Genomic DNA, 25,358 nt, shown 5'->3' on the forward strand with positions numbered 1-25,358 from the left:
AAACCATATGATTGTCTCTTGTGCTGGGGGTGTGGTCGACAAAAAGCTTCATTCATAAAATCTGCTAATCGTTCACAATAAAATATTGTATTTATAATAACTAAAATATTTCATATCAAATAACCGGTTTTGCTACCACCTTGTCTATTGAAAAAAGTTACCATAATATATGTAAACATACGGGTTTAAAATTTGCAAAATCGTTCATTTGCTAGACACTTGCGAACATACCTTCTTGCTATTTTTGGGCCTACTTACTTCACTATTCCGGATATTAAAATAGAGTTTCACTTTTATAAACAAAGCATATTTTACTTCCTACCTCTATATTATTTTAACTAGACATCGGGTTATTAAATTTACATTAATTAGCATTTAAAAATAAACTAGTAAAATTCTTTGATTTCACATAAAATCTCTTAACTACTTAAGATTTTTTGTGGCAATAGATCAAAATAAAATAATAAATAAAAAATGTTGGTCAATTATTTTTCCTGGATGACAAAAATTCGCACATACATCTATAAAGTTGTCTAGCCGAACGTGTTAATATATTTTATGAATTCTTTAGTTAACACCTAAAGAGGTCAGAAAAAAGAGGTAGTATCCTCTTTAACGAAATTGTATAATAAATTCGCACATTTTACGTAGCTTGCAAAAAATGAAAGGTGTTACTTGTCACAAATCACAAAGGTCATTAACACCAAAATAAAGGTTACATTTACGTTTTTAAAAAAATCCACGGTTATATTAGTGATAATCCTCAAAAATATTATTTTAAAAAATTCCACGTTTATATTGGTGATAATCCTCAAAAATATTATTTTAAAAAGTCCACGTTTATATTGGTGACAATCCTAAAAAATATTATTACAAAAATCCACGTTTATATTGGTGATAATCCTCAAAAATATTATTTAAAAAAATCCACGTTTATATTGGTGATAATCCTCAAAAATATTATTTAAAAAAAATCCACGTTTATATTGGTGATAATCCTCAAAAATATTATTTAAAAAAAATCCACGTTTATATTGGTGATAATCCTCAAAAATATTATTTAAAAAAAATCCACGTTTATATTGGTGATAATCCTCAAAAATATTATTTAAAAAAAAATCCACGTTTATATTGGTGATAATCCTCAAAAATATTATTTAAAAAAATCCACGTTTATATTGGTGATAATCCTCAAAAATATTATTTAAAAAAAATCCACGTTTATATTGGTGATAATCCTCAAAAATATTATTTAAAAAAAATCCACGTTCATATTGGTGATAATCCTCAAAAATATTATTTAAAAAAATCCACGTTTATATTGGTGATAATCCTCAAGAATATTATTTAAAAAAAATCCACGTTTATATTTGTGATAATCCTCAAAAATATTATTTAAAAAAATCCACGTTTATATTTGTGATAATCCTCAAAAATATTATTTAAAAAATCCACGTTTATATTGGTGATAATCCTCAAAAATATTATTTTAAAAATCCACGTTTATATTGGTGATAATCCTCAAAAATATTATTTAAAAAACCCCACCTTTATATTGGTGATAATCCTTAAAAATATTGTTAATATTAGCGGTAATCCTCAAAAATATTATTTAAAAAATCCACGTTTATATTGGTGATAATCCTCAAAAATATTATTTTAAAAATCCACGTTTATATTGGTGATAATCCTCAAAAATATTATTTAAAAAACCCCACCTTTATATTGGTGATAATCCTTAAAAATATTGTTAATATTAGCGGTAATCCTCAAAAATATTATTTACAAAAATCCACGTTTGATTGCTAATAATCTGAAAAAATAATATTTAAAAAATCCAAGTTTACAGTCATGTAATTGGCAAGAGTTTTCTAAGTCCCCACACCAATTTTTTACCACAATTGTTTATTTCAATAACCACTCAAAACAATATCAATTTGTTTCGTTTTATTGATGTTGCTATTTGAAAAAAAATATTGTTATTATTTAAATTTTTATAAATAATGATACGCTTTGTGTAAATAGTGTCATATCACTACGACACATGTCGTCAAATAAACAAACGATGATTTTAACACTAGTTTTTTATTTTTCTTTCATTCAATCTCTCTACTTGCGTCACCAGAAACTGTATCGTGCGAACAAAAAAAGTTTTGAATATTTTAATTTGTTTTTATTTTGAGCAAACTTTGACCCTTCAAACAATTTTAAACATTTTGTTAAATATTTATGGCGAACAAAGTTTTTGTATTTTGTAGTTTTTGTTTTTAATATTTTGGTGGTTGTGTGTGAATTTTTTGCATGAGTGCTTTGTGTCCGTTTATGAATAAACAAAATATAAAGTTTTATTTTATGATTTCGATAAATAAAACAACATGTAATTTTTATTTGTTTTTTTCTTTTCGCTCTTTTTCTAGATTAATAATTGTCCATTCAACGCCCATTTCATTCATCACAGACAACAAAATCGCCATAATTTTGTAAAAAACAGTTTTTGTGCGATTTAAAAGGAAGAGCGACTTTTGAATAATAATATTAAACTACACAGTAAGTATGGTATACATTTTTTATTCAAATTAAAATAAATAACATGAAGTTGGTTTGTATGTTAAACTATAACTGTCCACAATTACCATTAAAGGCCATAAAATCAAGTAAAAATGTGATTTAAACTGGCCTAATGAAAATGTTCTATAAACTTCGGAATTCCGTTATATAATAGATTATACCTTTTTGAAAAGAATCTGTGCTATCTACAGTTGTGTAGTTCCGGCAAGAACTAGTTCCAAGGAACTATTCCGGACAAATAACTATGGGAACTATTTAAAGCTCTTTATATAGTGTCTTTAGTTCTTATAGTTCCTTTCGTTCTTCTCTTCCCGTTCCTTCAATTTGACGCCTACGCCTTTGCTGCAATTTTTTTTATTTTTATTCCAATTCATCCATTCATCCAGGTCTGCGCTTTCTTGAACTATATCAGCCTCGGAACTATATTAAGGAACTAGTTCCCTTTGGGAAAAGAAACTAGAAAGATTAATCCACTCCGGGAACTAGATTGCCCAACTATAGTGCTATCCAAAGCAACCATTACCATATAACAGCTTTATATAGTTCTTTGTGGTAGGTGTAAGTACTAACAATTCTACAATCCCAAGGGGGCAGGTTATTTAAAAACGCGTTGAACCGAAACCATACAACATTTGTGTTTCGGCTAGCGGCTGCCGCCACTTTTTAAGTATGTTTGTGTTTGTATTGTTTTTCTGTGTTGAGATTCTCTTGATCCATGCCGGGACGAAGGTAAGATCGAGAAAATAGTGGAATTCACCTAGTTCAAAACAACTGCTACTTACTGTTTTGAGATGGTAACAACGTACTTAGAAAAGTTGGAACCAGAAGTGGAGGTAGGGGATTAGCTTTCCCATTGCACAAGTGTAGCTCTAATGACCCTTACATGGAATGTATGGTGGCAGCAGTCAGCTCTGAAACTGCCGAAGTAAAATTGTTGTATATCGAAGCACACTATGAATTGTGGCATTCGGTCCTAGACAATGACGAGAGGGCTACAGCGCTGGCTGAGAAGATTGCAAGGTCTGCGCTTTGCACGATCAATTAGGACACCCCTACGTGATGTTCGAATGACATAACCATCATGTCACCATGATGCCCCATGGCGCCGAGTTTTTCGATTCCGGATTAACCCAGAACCACATAATACCCGTGTTCCTGCAAGCGGAGGACACCTCAGTGTACACATGTAAGTGCGTCGGGAGCAGCATATTCCTGTATTCATTTGGTCAGTTTGTCACATCCGGATCTACCACACATAAACTTCAGTGAGATGCAATATATACCGGGAGCGGGTTCATCTCAGAAGTTGCTCTGCACTGGTCCATGTAAGGGACTATGCTGCGTAAACACATCCTCCAGTGAGCCGTCTTCGACTTCGTCATCACAATGCGAGACTTCCCCGCAGTCCCCCCAACAATAACCGCACGCGCATCATTTTGCTACTTGCTTCCTTTTTGCAATTTAACTGCAATGGACTCCGAGGTAAGATCGAGGAAATAGTGGATTTTGTCAGTCGGAAGAATATCATGGTGCCGGCGGTGCAGGAAACTAAGCTCAACAGCAGCTGTAGCTTGTATAGAGTTGTGATGGCTGAAACGTACTGAAGAAGAATCGCACCAGAAGTGGATTAGCTTTCCTATTGCACCGGTCTGTTCAATACAGACCTATCTCACTTGAGCCTAGCTCTAATGACCCGTACATATATGGGGGTAGAAGTGTAGAACTGTCAGTAGTGTCACAGTTCGCCAGATGTAACCATCGCGACACCTGGTTTGACAAATGACGTGACCTGGCAACACGTTGTTTCTCTTGGTCATCTCCCCGTAATTGTCTCCATCAGCAGACCATCCGATTTCATTACCTCTGAACGCCTCACTTTCATCAATCATGGGAATGCTAATTGGCCTAGTTTCAGAGAATTCACTAATCACCGCTTCAGAGAACTCTCCGACCCTTCTGATGTTCGGGTAGGAGAAATGAAGTTCCAAGACATCATCGCAGCTGTAGCCGCTCCCCATGTACCTGCTGGTCGAATACCCGAACTGAGACCAATTTTCCCAGCAGAGGCGACGAAATTAGCAAATGAGCTTTGTCGAGTCAACCCCAGTGACAAAGTCAGGGAGCTGACACGGGATGTTCAGAGGTTGATCTACGAGCAAAAGCGGAACAAGTGGCTAAATCATCTGAAGTGGTCCAACATTGGTACCGAAATAAATAGATTGGTAATGGTGAAGTCACCCTCGAACCCTGGAAAGAAAGTTAGATAGGACCTCAGTCAGCGTAACTGCGTTACTTAAATTACTTAAATCGTTTACCGCTTACATGGTATCTCATTTAGAGCTGCAACTGCCTGATTGCAGCCTTCCCAAAGCGAGGGAATATCTTTAACTGTCTGAAGAAGCCTACCTCTCTTGTAAAGAGCAGCCTGGCTAAGTCGTAAATTACTCTGGTCAATCACGTCCGAGATGAGGATATCCCTAGGATGACATTCCACTAGCAGCCAATGACAGTCGCTGATGCGCCCATTGAGGTCAGACAGGCCTGTCGGTGATTGCCAGTCGAATCCGTCGATCATTATTGTCATCCTGCTTCGGGTTAGACAATCAGGAAGTCTGCAAAGCTCTAAGCTTCGGGTTGTGATTTTGGTCCTTTGGGGCAGTCGATGCCGCCACAGACTCGTCAGACCCGGGAGTGACAGGGCGAAGAGTATAGTACTATTGCATTAGATCTCCTACTGGCGAGGAAGGACCACCTCACTTAACAATGGATGATGTTGCGATTGTCATCAGGAAAGCTAAATCAAAGCGTTGGAAGCTCCGGGGAAATGTGGAAACAGCTGGATGAGTCTTTTGTCGTCCATAGCAAAGACTTTCCAGACTTGTTGCTGGCAAATTTGATGAACAGTCCGTCGTTCTTCTTGAAGAAGTTAAGAATCCTCCACTTCCCCATCTGAATAACGACGTTCTTTTTCTCAAGCAACTTCAGTATTCGCCCTAGGGACCCATACTGAGGTCACCGTACCACATGGTATCGCATTCAGAGCTGCAACTGCCTGATTGTTGCCTTCCCGAAGCGAGGCAATATCTTTAACTGTCTGAAGAAGAAAATCTGCCGATTCCTTGTTCTCACAGCTAACCAACTTGCCTGCCTCCCTTGTAAAGAGCAGCCTGGTCAAGCCGTACACTACTCTGGTCAACCATGTCTGAGATGAGGATATCCCTAAAATGACTTTCCACTTGCAGCCAATGACAGTCGCTGATGCGCCCATTGGGGTCAGTCAGGCCTGTCGATGATTGCCAGTCGAATTTAATCCGCGAAAATCCCTCGAGCATTATAGTCATCCTGCTTCGGGTTAGGCAAGCAGGAAGTCTGCAAAGCTCTAAGCTTCGGGTTGTGATTTTGGTCCTTTGTGGCAGTCGATGCCGCCACAGACTCGTCAGACCCAGGAGTGACAGGGAGAAGAGTAGAGTACTATTGCATTAGATCTCCTCCTGGTGAGGAAGAACCAGTTCAATTTAAAGCAGTTGAGAATCATCCACTTCCCCATCTCAATACCAACGTTCTGTTTCTCAACCAACTTCAGTATTCGCCCAAGGGACCCATACTGAGGTCACCGTCCCTCATGGTATCTCATTCAGAGCTGCAACTGCCTAATTGCTGCCTTCCCAAAGCGAGGCAATATCTTAAACTGTCCGAAGAAGAAAATCTGCCGATTCCTTGTTCTCAGAGCTAATCACCTTGCCTCTCTTGTAAAGAGCAGCCTGGCCAAGCCGTACGTACATACATTACTATGGTCAACCATGTCTGAGATGAGGATATCGCTAAGATGACTTTCCACTAGCAGCCAATGACAGTCGCTGATACGCCCATTGGGGTCAGGCCTGTCGATGATTGCCAGTCGAATTTCATCCGGGACAATCCGTCTAGCCGTATTGTCATTCTGCTTCGGGTTAGACAAGCAGGGGGAGTCTGCAAAGTTCTAAGCGTCGGGTTATCCTTGCTCGCCTTCGCAGACGTACAAGGCTTCGAAGAGGATGCACCTATGAAGAGATTTTGGTATCTTCAACAGTGATCTTTTCACTAGCCTTCCTCGTCACCGAAGCATACAATGCAGACGATTGAAACGGCTGTGACAGTGTAAGCTTCTTCGCAGTAGGAGGCTGTTCTTTGTGCGACCTGACTCTCTTCACAACCACTGGTTGTGATTTTGGTCCTTTGGAGCTGTTGATACCGCCACAGACTTGTCATTATTCCGCCTGCTCACGTTCGCATCCGAGTCGATTTTTTGTTTGCTCATCAGCTGACTTTTTTCTATCACCTTTTGGTGGGGTTTGGAAGTTGGGACAGCTATAGAGCTAGTCGAAACCCTACTGGACGACTTGGACGCCTTCTTTTCCTTTTTTTGGTTTCTTCTCAGCCTTCAGTGAGGGCTGTAACGTTGGTGCTTTGGATGAAGGGGTGTCTTTATTTGAGCTGGAGATTTCTCTCTTTATGGGGGGTTGCTCTTTATGGGGGTTGCTCCCGCTCCGATTGCAGTGGTTAATTGCGCTTTGGTATGCCTTTTTATCCTTTGCTTCTTTGGCTTTGGCATTTTTGGGGGTTTGCGAATCTTATCGATGGATACTTCATTCATGCCGCTCTACTCCTCCAGTGCTTGTTGCCTGAGAAGCAGAGGTTATCGGATATGTCTGACACCAAAACGACTGTTCCAATTGGACAAGTCCTTTTAGAAACTTTGTCCTCGGATTGGATATCAGTATCAAGACTAGAGGTTGGGACATGGATGACTGTCGTGCCCATGGCTTCATCCTCTTCAGTTAAAAATTTTGAGAGTAAGGGTGATGCTTTCCTCAACTAGTTAGAGGAAGAGCCGTTAATATGGTGTCTTTCCCGCCCTTAGTAACAGTCAACTTCTCTGTAACACCAGAGATTGAGATGCTGACGGAAACATTGGGGGATTCGTTGTCATTGTCTATGTTTTTGATGGTCAGGTATAAATAGGTTGATGCACTTGTGGGAGTTAAGACTGAAGGGCATCAGTCGAAGCTTTATTATTGGGGGTTTTGTGGAATGTTTTATTAAAAATCGAATATCCATGATATATTGATTTATGGAGCTATTGAGGTCAACCGTGGCACAGCCTTCTTACCACGGCAAGGACTTGGCAGCTAAGCCTTATACTCGTTGATTCGCCCAGGTATCAATAGTGCTCCGTTCAAATACAGTTGGTATCTTAACTGCACCGTTAGAAAGGGTGCTCCTATAGACCATTTTTGAATGAAAGGCTGCTTTTACAGACCCTCTCTCAAAGAATGGGTGCTTCTATAAAACACTTCATTAAAATATAAATAATATAAGTTCATAACAGTGCATCGTGTGAGTCAAGTGCTTCCCTTATTTTGAAACAAATATCTATTCAATCCAAAAAATCACCTGTTAAAATATTGTTTTTTTTACGCGAAAGACCTTATCAATTTGCTAATTGCTGCAAGCGAACCCAATTGCGGTGCTTTTATTATTTTTTAGTTGTTATGACTTCAATTCATCGTGACGTCGCTTCGAACAAAATGTAATAATTAATTTCTATATGTGACTGAAATTGGTAAAAAAAGAAATTATAGTTTCAGTCATGAAAATGCATGACATAACATGATATCCAATGGAATATTATCAACTATTAATTTGTGTGAATCGTACTAAGGGGGAATAACCCCTCAATATCTTCAGTATTTAATGGCATTACTTAATTAAAGAGTCAATATTTCATTAAAAAGCGTAAATCTTTTTTGGAGGTTGGAGACCCTGTTTGGAGTTTCCAGAATATGTGTTATTCTATAGTGAGAAGACCTCCACTAGGTGTTCTGTAAATGGAATATATTTTTTATAGGTTCAACACGGTGCTCTTGAACCATCTTTAAATGAAAGGAGCTTACACCTGGGAAGTTTTTGCGGATTCTGAAACTACAATGTTCATAGATGAGAAAAATAAAAAAATGGCCGGAGCGCTTTTTAAATAAATCGCGGTTAAAGTTCACATTTTTAGGGTTTTTTTTTAGGTTTTCACAATTTTGCTTGGAAACCGCAAGACCTATTGAAATGGGATTACAGCAAATGCTGTAGCTGTGAGAATTTTCCACAAGATTGGCCTTTATGTCTTTTTCCTAGGTTCTACAATTTTTGAGATATATAAGTTGAAATTGGGACAATGAACTGACTGTATCGCTTCCTTACAAAACAACGACATGCACGGTGCGCCTTAACTAACATTAAGTGGAAGATGCTTACACCTGGTTTTGCAGATTCTGAATCTACAATATTCATAGATGAGAAAAATCAAAAAACAAAAAAAAAAAAAAAAAAAACAGTAAGGAAAGGATCAAAGTCGAACGGGCGGACCATATGATACACTACACCACTGTGAATATATAAAATATATATGGGGATATATAAACCTGAACTGATTTCAATATAATATAGTACACTTATTACTGGATCAAATTCAGTCTGACATTCCATATTTCATCGAAATGGGACATATATAGGGTGTTTGCTGCAGCAAATACGTGAAATCGGCCGAAAATATGTATGGGAGCTATATCAAAATGTGAACCGACTTCCACATAATTTGGCATACTCATTTCTGCAACAAATTTAGTCACACATTCCAAATTTCATTCCAAATCTGAACCGATTTTTACCAAAATATATAGCGTTCGTCCAAAAAAACGATCTTCCCAAACTTTCTTGCGAATCGGACAATGAATGCGACCTGTACTATGTTTACAAAAATACATGAACAGACGGACATGCGTAAATCGACTCAGAATGTTATTCTATGTATATCCCTAAAAGGAACTATGGGTCTATCTCGTTTCCTTTTGCATGTTACAAACTAATGCACAAAGACATAATTACCTTTACCACAGTATGGTGTAGGGTATAAAAAATCGCCGGAGCGCTTTTTAAATAAATCAAATGTATAACGATGGAAATTTTCAGGTCATATGACATTGATGGCTAGTGTAAACACCCCTTAAGGCGCACCGTACATGACTTTGTTTTATAAGGAGGCGATACAGTACAGTGCATTGCCCTAATTTGAACATATTCTTTATGTTGGAACATATTTTTTATGTGTGGAGAGAGGATTTTTGTCAAAGAGCGTAACAACAGGGTAAACAAGAGCCCTGTATAATAAAGAGCTGGGTGTATGGTGTAATAGAAGACGTAAAAGCGACGACGGGAGGGTGAAAAAGTCTGTTTTTGCTTTGGTGGTGTGTATGCTTATCGCATATCGCGGCCAAATACGTGTGTTCCGTTCTTTGTTGTTGTTGTGATTTATTCATCCACAAGCGAAGAGGAAAGAGAACATTTTTTCTTCAGTTTCCCCAAGGCAGTCGTTGAGTAAAGACGGTAAAGTGAGTGAATAAATCAGTGTTTTCTGTCAATATTGAGGAGAATATGTTTTATTTTACAACTAAGGAGAAGCGTTCGTGTGACACTTTTTTTGTATTTGGAATTTTGTATGTATCTACGCGTCTGTTGATGCTTTTGTGTTTGGTATTTCTATGCATTTCGATGAAAGAAAAACCACCACCAATTATAAATGTGTGTATGTGTATGTTTTTGTGGATTTTGGGTTTGTATTTATATTTAAGCTAAACAAATATTTGTTTGCACCCAAACATATATTTGTTTGCAGCACCCAAACATATGTTATGTTTTCGACTTTTGCAAACAAATATATGTTTGCTGCAAAATATGTTTGGGACATATGTTAGAGAGGCCTTTTTTCCTCCGTGTATATCTCAAAAAACGGTAAACCCTACGAAAATATCATAAACGTCACTCTAGTAGAGAATTGTTACTGCTACAACATTGTTGTTAGTCCCATTTCCATATGAAAATCGTGAAAACCTAAAAAACCATGAAAGTGTGAACTTTGATCGCGATTTATTTTAAAATTCCACCGGCGACTTTTTTTTTGTTTTTTGATTTTTCTCATCTAGGAACATTGTAGTTTCAGAATCCGCAAAAACTTCCCAGGTGTAAGCTACTTTCATTTAAAGTTGGTTTAAGAGCACCGTGTCAATATACACATAATATGCTTTTGAAGGAATACATAAACCACTTTTTTTGCCTCCTACAGATTATGACTTTTCAAAGTCCTTTATATACGGTCAAAGAAATTTTCATTAAATTCTCTTTTGAGGTGAGCTTAACCTACCCGACAAAAACTCGTAACTACTTACAAATCTACCTACTAACCCATTACTTTAGCAAGGGCATGTCGGACCTAGTATTTTATGGCTACAAAAATCGACCAATTAGCTGAAAAATTTTTTACATCTGTTGAATGTTCGTTCAATTTCGCCACGCAACAAATTTTTATTTTCTCCACTCATGGGATTGAGCGAACCCTTTAACACTACCTTATCTACCATAATTTTCGCAAATCATTCCCATCAAATTTTGAAAAATTAGCATGCCATGGCTTTCAATAAAAATCCCCCTCGAATGCAATTGTTGAAGTTCATTGACCCATTAAAAATTTTTTTATTTATTGTTTTATTTCAAAGATCGGTTAGCAGGTTGATTTGAGATAAGATTGCAGTTTTTCGTTAGACATTAAAATTAGGGGATTTTTTTCATGAATTGTCTTTTAAGTCACGCTACCAGTTTGTGAAGAGAGTGATGTTACTTAGACATTTAATGCAACATAGGTTTGTCGAATGTATTGTACATATACATGTGAAGGGGTTAGTCCTTTAATAAATATGTAGCCGGTATTGTCGTTATCAAGACGGCTTACTGAAGGCTTCAGAAAAGGCTTTGATGAGTAAATGATTTTAATTGAATGGCTTTTATTAAATTCTATAATCTCTGTTTTTTTTTAAATAACTATCACGTATTACCACATAATAATATATCACGTTTAATTATAATAAATATCTATTACCTGTTCTTTTTCCATATGCATTAATTATTTCAAATTTTATTCAATATGAATTTTAATCGACCATCTAAATTGATTGAGTTTTTTTCGTTGCCTCCATAATATACATACGTATGTATGTACATATGTATATGTCCCATAAAATCCATAATAAACACCTATGTTTTGTTCCGTTTTATGGAAATGCAATTAAAAGTGGAATTATTTATGCACGTTAATGTCGTGCCAGGCTTGTTATCAATCACGTTTTTTTTATTTTAATTTGAGTTCAACTTTTCATAGCGTTGAATACGCAATCAATATGTATGCATTAGGGTTATGACTTTTTGACATTTTTTCTCAAAAATAATTTCCTGTATTGAGAATGAATGAATTTTTGCCTATTAATGCCTAAAATAACATTTATTCCATTTTATTATAAAAAAGTTTCCCCACAAACCACATCCAAAAAAATCTTGTTTTCAGTTAAATATCTGCTAACAGTGACTTCAAAAAATTGTCTGTTTGTTGGAGAGGACCCAGGTTCAAACCTCAGCCTGGGTCCTCTCCAACAAACAGACAATGTTGTCGAGGTCTTAGCGTTCAAAGCCACTGCCAACCTATCATATCAACACTTATTGATATGATATCAACAAAAACTTCCGAATTGGAGGGCATTACAATTCATGAAGGAAACCCCTCCTTTGATTGTACATGTGTAAGTGTTGAGAAAATGATTCCTAGACAAGACACTAGGGTGACTTGATATGGAAAAATACTTCAAAAAATACTTCATATCTACAAATTTGTAAAAATTGTTATATAAATAGAAGTTATCAAAATCAGCCTTTGTCTTCTAGCCATTTACATTCAAAATATGCCTGATGAGCTGGCCTAAACCACCAGCGAAACGAAAAATCGTAGCATAGTGGTTGAGTGTGTAGTACTTCGCTAGAATTCATTTTTCAATACAAATTCCTTAGGCCATGTTAGCTCGATTAATTCAAATAATTAATTAAAACGTTTCATATATAATGACCTTCGTCCTAAAAAGACAAGAATAAATAAAAGCGTTTTGTTCGGAAACATTTTTATCGAATCACTTTATAATAAGGATTTTATGTAATCCTATGTAAAAACTCATAAATATATTTCATACAGGGATACGAGGTTGTAAAAAATTATAGCCCTAGTATGCATACATTCATACGTACATGTTTATGTACAGAGAGTGTAACTAAAAGGTACCCATTTGAACATGAAAAATAATTAAACAGCATAATTTTCATGTGAACACAAAAAAATCCCCCAGAAAAACTCACATTACCAAATAACCAATCCCACGACAGCTATTCAATCCCACGGCGGCCGGGTCTATGCGCGGGCTTGACTCGGAGGAATCTTCGACAGAGGATCGTCACCTCAACAATTATGTTTAGTTTTTTTCACCATGGGAGCGCCAATTTATCCCGTAGTACCTGGTCTGCGCTTTTTTGGTCCGTGCCGGGATATAGATGAACTCCAGACCAGTATGGATCTGTTCCGTTTGCCAGATTCGCATCCACCACATGTCAACAATCGTGAGATGTAATAGATGTAGGGCATTGGTGCACTTCCGAGGGTGCTCTGGCCTTAAACGCACCCACGATTACTGCAATAGGTGTGTTGCTGCTTGCTGCGCCAGAACATCTCCCAGTTTCTCTCCAACTTCGTCGTTGGATTCTTTGTCATCATCGGAATACGAAACGCCCCGCAGTCTCTCCAACAACAACAAATTCAATTCTGTAATTCAATTGCAACGGTCTCCGCAAAAGGTCAGCGAAATTGTAAACTTTATGAGTCGAAAAAACATCATGGTCGCCGTGATGCAGGAAACAAAGCTCACCGCCACCTGCAGCTTCCAACGTTGCGATGCTTACAATGTTCTGCGGAAGGATCGCACAAGAAGCGGAAGAGGAAAGCGTGCCTTCCTAATACATCACGGTGATCTTGAACCAACTTTAAATGGAAGGTGCTTACACCTGGGAAATTTTTTGGGGATTCTGAAACTACAATGTTCATAGATGAGAAAAATCAAAAAACAAAAAAAAAAAAAAAAAATCGCCGGAGCGCTTTTTTAAATAAATCGCGATTCAAATTGACATTTCAGGGTTTTTTTAGGGTTTCACGATTTTGCTTGGAAACCGCAAGTCCTATCGGAATAAGACTAAAGAAAATGTTGTAGCTGTGACAATTCTCTACAAGATTGGCCTTTATGATATTTTCGTAGGTTCTACCATTTTACGTTTTCACGACTTTGCTTGAAAACCGCAAAATAGGACTAAAGAAAATGAGTTAGCAGTGAAAATTCTCTACAACATTTTCTTTAATCCCGTTTAGATAGGACTTTGCGTTTCCAAACAAAATCCTGAAAACCTAAAAAAAATATAAAAATGCGAACTTTGACCGCGATTTATTTTAAAATCCCACCGGTGATTTTTTTCTTGTTTTTGGGTTTTTCTCATTTATGGGCATTGCTCTTCCGAAATCCGCAAAAACTTCCCAGGTATTAGCGGTTTTAATTTAAAGTTAGTTAATGTGCACCGTACATGACATTGTTTTATAAGGAGCAACGCCGTTAGTGCATTGTCCCAATTTGAACTTCTATATCTCAAAAATGGTAGGAACTACGAAAATATCATAGAGGCCAATCTTTTAGAGAATTGTCACTGCTATAACATTTTCTTTAGTCTTATACCGAAAGGGCTTGCGGTTTCCAAGCAAAATCGTGAAAACCTAAAAAACCCTAAAAATGTCAACTTGAATCGCGATTTATTTTAAAAGCGCTCCGGCGATTTGTTTGCTTTTTGATTTTTCTCATCTATGAACATTGTAGTTTCAGAGCCCGCAAAAACTTCCTTCCAGTTAAAGCTGATTCAAGAGCACCTATCTCGCTTAAGCTTGACTCTAGTGCCCCATACATGGAATGAATGGGGGTAGCAGTAAAGTGTGTGTACATACCGCCGATGAATTGCTGTGCCCTGCGGTATATGCCCGAGATTAGCTCGTTTTTAGAGAGCAATAACCGTCTGGTGCTAGCGAAATTCAATGTCCATCATGAACTTTTGCATTTTCATCTTATCTAAGTAATGACCAGATAGATGGGTACAGCGCTGGCCAAGCAAATTGATAGCTCTACGTTTTGCACGGTGAATGTAGACACTCCTACGGGGATAAGAGGAGATTGCCACAGCTCACCACATATTACCATTGTTGCACAATGTCTGATAAATGACGTATCCTGGGAACCTATGGTTTCCCTTGGCTCTGACCACCTTCCTATCATCGTCTCCGAAAATACATCGTACTTGACTGAATTATGGGAAAGATAATTGGCAAGGGTTCAGAGAATTTACCTATCATCGTTTCAGAGAGCTCTCCATTCACTTAGGTCCTCGGGTACCGGAGATAACTTTGCGGGGCATCATCACTGCAGCAGCCGCTTGCTACATACCTACTGGTCGAATACCTGAAGTCAGACAAAATTTCCCAGCAGAAGCAATGGGACTAGCATATGAGCGTGATGAACGGAAAAAGTGGCTAGACCACCTGAATCAATGCAACATTGGTACAACATGAAGTAAATTGTGGCCAACGGATCATTTACTCTCGAATTCAGTAAAGAAGGATGGTAGAACGGCGTGACAGTAACTGACCCAAAGGGGTACATTTGTTATTTTAATAGGCAGTGCATAGGAGGAGGAGAGGCCGTATAAGAAGAGTCATATCTCCGGAACTGTTTAACCCCTACCTTCCTGAAAGGAAACAATGACAAATATACCTTGTTGTAAAGCAATTGGTTGGTTTGTGGTAAGCTATGCGGCGCCAGTGTGGTATGCAAATGTTAGCATAATTTAAGAATCTAGTAAACCTGTCAGAATGCCGACCTAAGGACTGCAACAGGGTGCCTCCTCATGACCGCAGTAGATTATTTTCATGAGGAGTCGAAGATTTTACCGGTATACTAGGACAACAACATATTGTCGACGCAGTACCTGCTTGGGCCTGACCACCGTGAGCATATCTGCCACGATCTAGTGCATAGGCGATCACGCACGACACGGTGGTGCCGATGTTTTTCGGCAATTTACACATATACGACACGAATGCTCACACAGAGCATAACAAAGGGAACTAATGTTTTGATTTGTTTTTGTTTTTTAGCTCCCGTGAATACAAACTTACTAAGTCCATATTTATTTTAGGCAAATTTCCTTGCGGCAATTGTCAATTTGATAGAGAGAGAGGTGAGGCATATGGTAACCCTTTTGCCTCTCAATACCCTCTCTCACCTACAAACTGACATTTGCCGCAAGGAAAATTAATACATATATTCACGGTTGCCACAGTTGGTAGAATGTTACCAAAATTGGTAACTTTTTTTGGGGTTGGTAATTTGATAACTTCGTTTTTGGTTTGGTAACTTTTTAAGGTTTGAACAACTATCCAATTTTTGCTTTTCTTTTATAATTTTCCGCATTACTAAACATACAAACAAATAAAATTACTGTGTGAACGTACGCCAAATTGTTCAAGGGCGTGATAGGCAAATATCATAGTTAGGGTCTTCGTTCACATTTATATTATGCACCTATAGTGTCTGTTTTTTCCTGCAAAATATTTTCTAATAAGCCATGTATGTTCGATAATGTGGTAGAATTTTTTAAAATACTAAAAGTAGGCCGATACTCATCAAATGCTGCAATATCAGAATGATGATCTACACGGAAATTCTCTAAAGAAATATTTTATACCCATAGTGAAGAGTAAATACGAAATTTGTGCTACTTCAGTTTGACAATGTGGTTTCAATGTGTCCTTCAAGATTTCAAAAATAGGGCGGTATCGCACTATGGGGGCTCTACCAAATTTCTCTTTTTTAGCCACAGCTAAAACTAATTACCAAATTTAAGCCATGTCGATTAGATAATGTGGTAACATAATTAAAAATACTGAAAATCGCCCGGTATCGTTCTGTTAATCTCAGACATTTCGTGTTGTTAATCTCAGACATTTCGTATAGATACTGGGCTGAAACCTTAAAAATATAGAAAAGCGGGAGACAAGTTCTACGTGAGCTTCAGTCAACATATATTTTTAAACGCTTCAACAGCATCTTCTGGCGACGAAAATCGTTGACCACGCCTTTTTTTCTTGATGTGCTGCAACCAAATGAAGTCATTGGATCCCCAGTCGGGGCTGTACGGTGCATGACCCATCAATTCCGCGTTTTGTCAGGTGAAACAGGCACTGGTTTGAATCGATGTGTGAAAGTTCGCAACGTCATGATGCAGAACGATTCGTCTTCTCTTTTCGTTTTCGAATTCTTCAGGAGACTTCAGGCAAACAAATTGTAGTGTAATACTCAGAGCTAAACGTCTGTTTTGCCGAAGAAACAGGCGACCATTTGCTTCAAAGGTATTCTTCCATGAACAACTTTCGTAGGATTAGGCTCGCTTTCGAAGACCCAAACGGTCGATACCTGTTTTGTTTCGGGCTGCTAAGCATAGATCCAAGATTCGTAGTCTGTGACGATCTTAGAGAGAGAGAGAACTGCAAACAATTTGTTGTCACACACAAGTTTTTTGAAATAGTTCGGGAACGGAAAAATGGAAAATACGTCAAAAAAACTGGAACAAATGTCAAAGTCGGCGTATCAGCCAATCAGACGCCCAAATTTGTCGTGTAAAAAGTTTTTAAAGAGAGCGTCATTCAGCGCCATTTTTGTTTAAAGAGAAGTGAACATTTTACAACTTTTTTGTGTACGGGAACGGTTTTTGGAGTAAAATGTGTAAAAGTCGTAAAAATTGTAAAAACTTTTTAGTTCTGGAACGCAGCTAATTTCTTTGTACAAATCCACAAGAGACTTTTTTGAGCGACCAATTTTGCTGGATCTAGCGAGAAAACCCCAATTTTTGCTCAAAGGAATTCATGCAATATCATATGTTAGTTGGTTGAAGAAATGCCCACACGGCGATCATGCATTATCCGTTCTCGCACAGTTTAATTTTTTTCTGACACAACGGCAGTTTTTGGACTACCATCACGACCTTCGTTTTTTAGCGAGTGTCGCCCACGATTGAATTCATTAACCAGTTTTTCATAGTGCTATGTGATTTATACACTCTTGCCGTGATAAATTCCATTTTTTTGCGTATGTCAAATATTCCCGAGGGTAAAATCTGTCAAACTTAAAAAAAATCAAATGGCGTCTGGCAACAATTTTTGTTGTTCCCCATTTTTAATACCAATATAAACTTATATTCTAAATTAAAAAGTTTTATCTTAGATATTGCGAGCTGTATCTTGATTTCAATAGACAGACGGACATCGATATTTTATAAATTTAAGTATAAAAAAATTGTTTATATTAAACATTTGTTGGTAACTTTTTGGTAACATTTTCGGAAAATGTTGGAAGAATTTCTTTTTACTCAGTGGCAACCGTGCATATATTTACATTTTTGCCTGTCCTCTTCTTGATCATGGTGGTGGCTTTCCCCACCCATGCACGTCAGGGGCGATCTGGAGAGAAAAGTAGAAAAATAAAAATGAGAATGAGTATAAATGAGATCAACGAACCTATCAGGCAGGCTTGAATAGCATTCATAGTGATGCAGCTGCGCAGGCCTTACCAAGGTACAGTGTGAAGACCGTACTCGGAGACCATCCAGCCAACTGCCTAGGCAAACACGAGTGATTGTAGCCCAGTTAAGATCGGGACGATGCAGTCGCCTCAATTTATGTCTCTATACCCAGCACATGCCCTGCATGTGGATTGGTACCACACAACTCTGTCCAGCTAACTCTGATTAAAGGACGTTCGACACCTCCAAATAATAGTTTGCTAATTCTGAAAAGCGAGTTTTGCAGGACAAGCTCTAAAAGTTTGAAAATTTCTTTGACCTTCAGTACTATGCTAAGGAAATAGTTGTTTATAACTTCTGTTCGGATTGTCCGATCATTACCAAAATTTGACAGAATTTAAGTTAAAGGACGTTAAATATAAAAATGTAAACAACTTGAAAACATGCTAAGTCGACTTAGCATACTATTGTTTGGAGGCGTCGATATGTCTCCTGATTCTTTATGGACATAGCCAGTCCAGGTTCTAAAAATCTGGATACAGAGGAACCAGAACTAGATAACTCAATAAAATATACGAACAAACATATTTGCGTTGCTACAATAACAACAAATAGTTGTGTAAGTTCATTTGCAATATCAGCAGAACAGTTGTTGTTGTAGCAGCATATAATGCTGGGTTGCCAGCCGCTGGCCGAAACACTTTTGATTTCGGGTCAATCCGATACGAAAGAACCCGCTGCCCTGGGATTGTCAGCAGAACAGTGGTTATGTCTGGCCTTCAATTTTCTTTACAAGGAGAAGTATTTTGCCCCTTGAAAATTTGATGTTGCTTGGCCTGTTAATCGAACCCGTACAAGGCGGATGTGCGGGAGCAGACATTTCCAGAATATCTTGCAGTAACATTGCCGCTGCTTAGGTTCGTAAAACTAGTCAAAGCGTAAAGCTAGTCACAGTTGTAGCTGAATATGTATGTATGTGCACAATGTCTATAGAAAACTTTTATTTCTTTGCTACGAACTTATTTCCCACACTATCTGTAATAAGCAGAAAAGCTTTGTATCACATAACAAGCAAAAGAATTACGATTTGTATTTGCCACTGTTCGTTCGTGCGTTCTGTCGTTTTGAGGACGCATAAAGAAGCCGCTTTATTGTTTACCGCTCTTATCTTAATTTATTTTCATATTATTAATGAATGCGAATGAGGAGGTTTGTTTATAACTTATTTATTTGTTGATATTGTTACAGTTGCTGTTGTTGTTGTTATCTTATTGACAAGAAGCAACAAACACATCATTCATACAAATATCGGATACAGAATGTCTAACAAAATGTGCACTGCACACCAACAACTTTCATTCTTGTTTTTCCTCAACTGATTTATTATGGGATGGAAGCAAGCAGTAGCAGTGGTGATGGTCGGGGAAGGTTAACCACAAATCAATAAAAGGTTCTTGACAAACAGTAAACAGTTGTTCGTGACGTTGTTGTGCGAACACGATAAGTGAAGAAAATTCCCCTGACTGGTTTCGTGTTGCGCATTTTTGTTGGCGCAAAAAAAGTATTCGTGTGTGAGAACGTGAATACCCAGCAAACCAATTGTACCGACATCGTAACGAAATCGGAATAAAATTCGGACGCTACGTCCGCCGTCGAATCCGAAATCGTAACGATATCTTAACGAATGTTGTATGAAGTGGTTTACATAATTTCGGAACGAAATCGGAAGAAAATCCTTGGGAATGCGAATTTTTTCTTTCGAATTTTCGTACAGATTTGTGAACGATTTCGGAATAATTTCGTATGAAAATCTGATGTACCTTAAGAATCTTCATAAAGATTTCTGAACGATTTTGGAAGGGAAATATGTTTCCGACATATCGAAACATTATCATACGAAACATTATCATATTCGAAAGGAATTTTAAATCCGACATTCTCTCCGAAATCGGAACGAGATCTGAATCTACGAAAAATCGTATAGAAATCAGAACGAAATCTGAACAATTTTGCTTCCGAAGTTGTTCCGATCTGTCGGACATCCCACATTTGGTTTGCTGGGTAAATACAGAGATCAATTGTTGCTTGACTGCAATTGTTGTACCATTAGCAGCTACTACTGCTGCCGCTAATTGGTCATATCTTGTATAAACTTGCTGCAAAGTGTCTTCTTTCTTGCCAGATATTATTTATGGCTTATTAATAAGGAACTTTATTGCGTTTTGTATACCCTCCACCATAGGATGGTGTATTAAATTTTTATTTGTTTGTAACGGATTCAGGTCAAAATAAACTTCTGAGTCGATCTAGTCATGTCCGCCTGTCTCTAGCGTCCATAATAATTGCGCTATGACGCTATACTTTTGCAGCCGAGTGTCTTTTTCCATAGGCAGGTCAAGTTCGAAGATGGTCTTTATCGACCCACGTTTTGGTATAGCCCACATCAACATGGATCGATGTTTTAGACCATCTACGTTTGTTTATGTAGCTCTACGTTTCGGTATAGCCCCCATATAACGCCCCATATATAGTACGCGTCACTTTAAGATATCTTGAATGTATTAGTCCCATTTGACCACAGAATCGGTTGTAACTTTGTAATTTGTGTTTCCAGAGGCTAAGAAACATTTCTACCATAAAATGTTTATATAGGTCCATGTTTTGATATAGCCCCCATAGGTCGGTATCTCCCGATTTTCGGTATTTTAAAGGTTTTAGCCTCATTATCACACCGTATGGCTTCGTTGGGGGTATAAAACTTGCGCCCATAAATTTTCAGGTATAGGTCCACGCCTTCATAGAGTCCCCATAAAACGGTTCCTCCCGATTTTCAGTATTTTGAAGGTTGTGGCCACATTAATTCACCGAAATGGATGTAATTTTGTATTTGGTCTTCATTTGAGGTACTAAAAGTTTAATACGAAATTTGTTTGTATAGATCCACGCCTTTATATAACCCCCAAAGAACTTGTGGGTATAAAACTTTCCCCCAGAAACTTGTCCGTACAGATCCACGCCTTAGTATAGCCCCCATAGAACGGTAATTTTCTATTTTCTGTATTTTGAAGGTTGTGACCTCAATATCCCACCGAAATTACTGAAATTTGGTAGTTAGTCTTCGTTGGGGTATAGAACTTTCCAGCTGAAATTTGTCGGTATAGGTCCACGTCTTCATATAGCCCCCATAGAACGGTACCTCCTGATTTTCGGTATTTCGAAGGTTGTGACCTCATTATTCCACCGAAATGACTGAAATGTGGTAGTAAGTCTTCGTTATAGGTTCACGCCCTCGTATAGCCCCCATATTACGATATCTCCCTATTTTCGGTGTTTTGAAGGTTTTAGCCTCATTATGGGTGCCACCGTGGTGCAATGGTATGCACGCCCGCCTTGGATGCAGAAGGTCGGTGGTTCGATTCCCCGGCCAGGCAACATCAAAAATTTTTTAACGGTGGCAAACTACCCCTCAGTAATGTTGGCGACATTTCCTGAGTATTTCAGCCTTGAAAACTTCACCACAAGTGGTGTCTTAAGACACGCCGTTCGGACTCGGCGATAAACAGTAGGTCCCATATCATTGAGCTAAATATGAACCGGGTGCACTCATTGATATGGGAGAAGTTTCCCTTGTCCCGTATGGGATGTTGTGGAACAATGTTTTGTTGTTAGCCTCATAATTCCACCGAAGTGGCTGAAATTTGGTTTTTAGTTTTTTTATGTGCTACAAATTTGCCTCAGAAATTTGTCGGTTACGTCCTCGTTTTGATGTACCCCCCATAGAACGGTATATCCGAATTTTCGCTACATTGAAGGTTTTAGCCTCATTATAACACCGAAAAGGCTGCAAGTTGGTACTTAGTCTTCCTAGACGGTATACAACTTTCCGCCTGAAATTTGTCGGTATAGGTCCATGTCTTAATATAGCCCCCATAGGACGGTACCTCCCGATTTTCGGTATTTTGAAGGTTGTTGCTCAATATCCCATCGAAATGACTGACATTTGGTAGTTAGTCTTCGTCCCCCACCGAAATAGCTGATATTAGGTATTAAGTTTTTGATAGGGGTATGAAACATTCCACCCGAAATGTGCCGGTATAGGTCGACGTCCTCAAATTGTCCCCATAGGACCGTAACTCCCGATTTAAGGTGTTTTGAAAGTTGTAGCTTCAATATACCACCGATATGACTGAAATTTAGTATTTTAACTGCCATGGGTATATTAAATATTGCAGAAGAGAATGATCAGTATAAGCCATATTCTTCAAATAACCCCCATGGAAGCGTACCTCCTGATTTTCGGTATTTTGAATGTTGTGTCATCAATATCCCATCGAAACGGATATTTAATAGTCCGTTAGTGGTATAAAACTTTGCACCTGAAATTTTCCGGCATTGTTCCATGTTTTTATATAGCCCCCATAGAAAGGTCCCTCCCAATTTTCGGTATTTTGAAAGTTTTAGCCACATTATTCAACGGGAATAACTGAAATTTGGTATTTAGTCTTCGCTGAAATTACGAAACTTTCCTCCAGAAATTTATCGGTACAGGTTAACGATTTATACAGCCTCCATAGAACGGTGCTCCCGATGTTGTTAACTATCCAAATCCAGAACACGCTTTAACGCTTAACGCTTTTCTTACTTATCAATTCTAAACATCCAAGGACTAATATGTTATACGTACGTACTCTGTTCCAAATTTCAAACTTGCATCTAAAATATTTTAAACTCTCTATATTGAATTTATATATTTTGTGCCAATATTGTATATAAAATCAACTAAAAACCTTTAAAATACCACTTCGTAACGCTACACAACCTTTTTTAATTTTGATGATTATTTGGCTCTTTGGCTGGGGTAACCTTCAAACCACATATTTTCAAATTAGTCAAAAATGTCAATGAAAAGCAACCAATGAACTGTATACAGGCAGATTCCCCTCCCCGTACTATTTTGAAATGCTGACTTCAATCATACCTCGTTTTATGATATCTTATCATCGGAAAAAGGCATCGATCGTCTTAATCAATTATTGTTGTTAACTTTATTAAAATACAAATCAAATTTCTTTCATATCAGTATTTATTTATTTGCTCCCACTTTCATTGTTGTTGTTAAATAAGAATTCAGGTGTGAGTGTGTGTTAATTAACCAAATCGCATTGCATATTTTTTTTCGTGGGTCATCATAAAGCAAGCGTATATTGAGAAATATTTATTTTTCTTATTATGAGAGGAGGGTAATAAAGGTAATTCAAAAAAGAAAGCGCAAAATTAAATAATAAATGTGGTAACAATTTTATAATAAAATATTTATTGAAGTGCAAATTTGGTTGGCTTTTTTTGTTGTTGTTTTCTTAAGACGGAACAGGTAATCCATGGCAGATAAAAGCGTAGATGAGACTCACAGTCGTACTATTGGCCAAAAATTAAAAAAAAAAATAATGATAACAACAATGAAAAAATTATTAAGTTCGGTCGGTCGAACTTTTTTTGTACCCTTTACCATAAACTAATCTCAACTAAATTGGAATAATTACTTTTATTTTCTGTCCACAATTTAAGATGGAGATATTTAATGAACACGGATACCCCAAAGGCCTAAATTAGGTCAGAAAATCTATCTAAAAATTTCTTCAATTGGCGGTACCTCTGTATGTGGGTTATATCAAAGTGTAGACAGACCTATGGGAGATGTGTTCTGACCACTAGGAACCAAAATTAGATAAAATCCTTAAAAAACCGGGCGGTATGGGCATATGGGGTTACACCAAAACATAAACCTATTTTGACAATTTTTACCGGAGTAGTTTTGTGACCACTGGGAACCTCAAATGTCAAATAACAGGTAGTTCGTCCGAAAATATAGCTGAAATCCTCAAAATGTCGAAAATAGGTATGTACCGTTATATGGGTGCTACACCAAGACATGGACCTATGTTGAACATTTTTGGTTGAGAAGTTTTGTGACCACTGGGAACTGCAAATATTTAATTAGAGGTAGGTCGAAGAAATGCTGCTAAATTACTCATGATACCTGAAGTTGGGGTGTACAATTTTTGGTGGAGAAGTGGTGTGACTACAAGAAACCTCAAGTATCAAATTACAGCTAGGTCGTTTAAAAATTGTAGCTAAAATCATCAAAATACCGAAAATCAGGAGGTGCCGTTTAATGGGACTGTACCAAAAAATTGACCTATGTTTACAATATTTGAAGTTAGACCAATTTTCCCAGCGGGGGCGGCGAGACTAGGAAATGGGTATGATGAGCTTCGTCGAGCCAACACCAGTGACCTCAGAGTCAGGGAGCTGACAGTGGATGTTAAAAGTTGGTCAGTGAACATAAGCGGAACATGTGGGAGCAATCATATTCTAAGAGCAAAATAGTGTATTTTAAAAATATGAAAATATATATTTTTGTTTCAACCATATATTTTGTGTCAAGAAACAAAAGGTCGCAAAATATATTGTTGCACCAACAATATATATTTTCAAATTTTTAAAATACACTATTTTGTTCTTAGAATAATACACAATATCTTTTCCCTGCGTATGGAGACAGAATAAGTAAATTGTGGGCAACGGTCAAGTCACTCTCGAACCCTGGAAGGAAGGAAAATAGGACCTCAGCCACGTTCGGTGACGTTACGATGAATGACCCGAAGAGGTGCCAAGTTATTTCAATCGACAGTTTGTCGAGCTCCCCGGGAGTGATAGGGCGAAGAGAAGAGCACAACGTCGTATCAGATCTCTTCCTACCGAGGATGAGCCGCCACAAGTTACAATGGATGATGTTGCGAATGTCATCAGGAACGCTAAATCAAACAAAGCGTTGGGCCCCAGCTTCATGTACCGGGGGTCGAGTATCACACTAAAGTAATCTATCTGCCGCTAGTCACACACGTGTTTTCCAAAGTTTAAAATTATATATATGGACGCCAGTAGTACGTGGAATTCAACAACAAGAAGTCAAAGCTTTGGAGAGTGAAGCAGGGAGTTCCCCAAGTTTGGGCGATATCTTCGGAATTCTTTAACCTCTACCTTTTCTGTATTTCACCCCACTCCAGACGGCATCGAGATCGTTTGTGTTTGTATATTTTTTCACCATGGGGGCGGCAATTTATCCCGGAATGCTTGCTCCGAGCTCTTCTGGTCCGTGCCGGGATAGAGATAAACCCCGGGCCAGTATGGATCTGTTCCGTTTGCCAGATCCGCATCCAGCACCTGTC

General features: G+C 37.8%; 2 protein-coding genes across 6 annotated transcripts in view; one reads left to right on the plus strand and one right to left on the minus strand.

Annotated features, from left to right (window-relative positions):
- The window catches only part of LOC141403271 (uncharacterized), a 189,229-nt gene that overhangs the window by 91,816 nt on the left and 72,055 nt on the right, over positions 1 to 25,358 (plus strand). For all 3 annotated transcript variants that reach the window (XM_073985469.1, XM_073985461.1, XM_073985476.1), the window contains one exon: positions 2,418 to 2,547. The gene's annotated coding sequence lies outside the window, so the exon portion shown is untranslated. The remainder of the gene's footprint in view (positions 1 to 2,417; positions 2,548 to 25,358) is intronic.
- Positions 1 to 25,358, minus strand: part of PGRP-LB (Peptidoglycan recognition protein LB) — a 38,063-nt gene that overhangs the window by 8,203 nt on the left and 4,502 nt on the right. The window lies entirely within an intron of this gene.

This window comes from Musca autumnalis, unplaced genomic scaffold, assembly GCF_047663935.1.
Source record: "Musca autumnalis isolate F117 unplaced genomic scaffold, ASM4766393v1 scaffold_1, whole genome shotgun sequence".
Lineage (NCBI taxonomy): Eukaryota > Metazoa > Arthropoda > Insecta > Diptera > Muscidae > Musca > Musca autumnalis.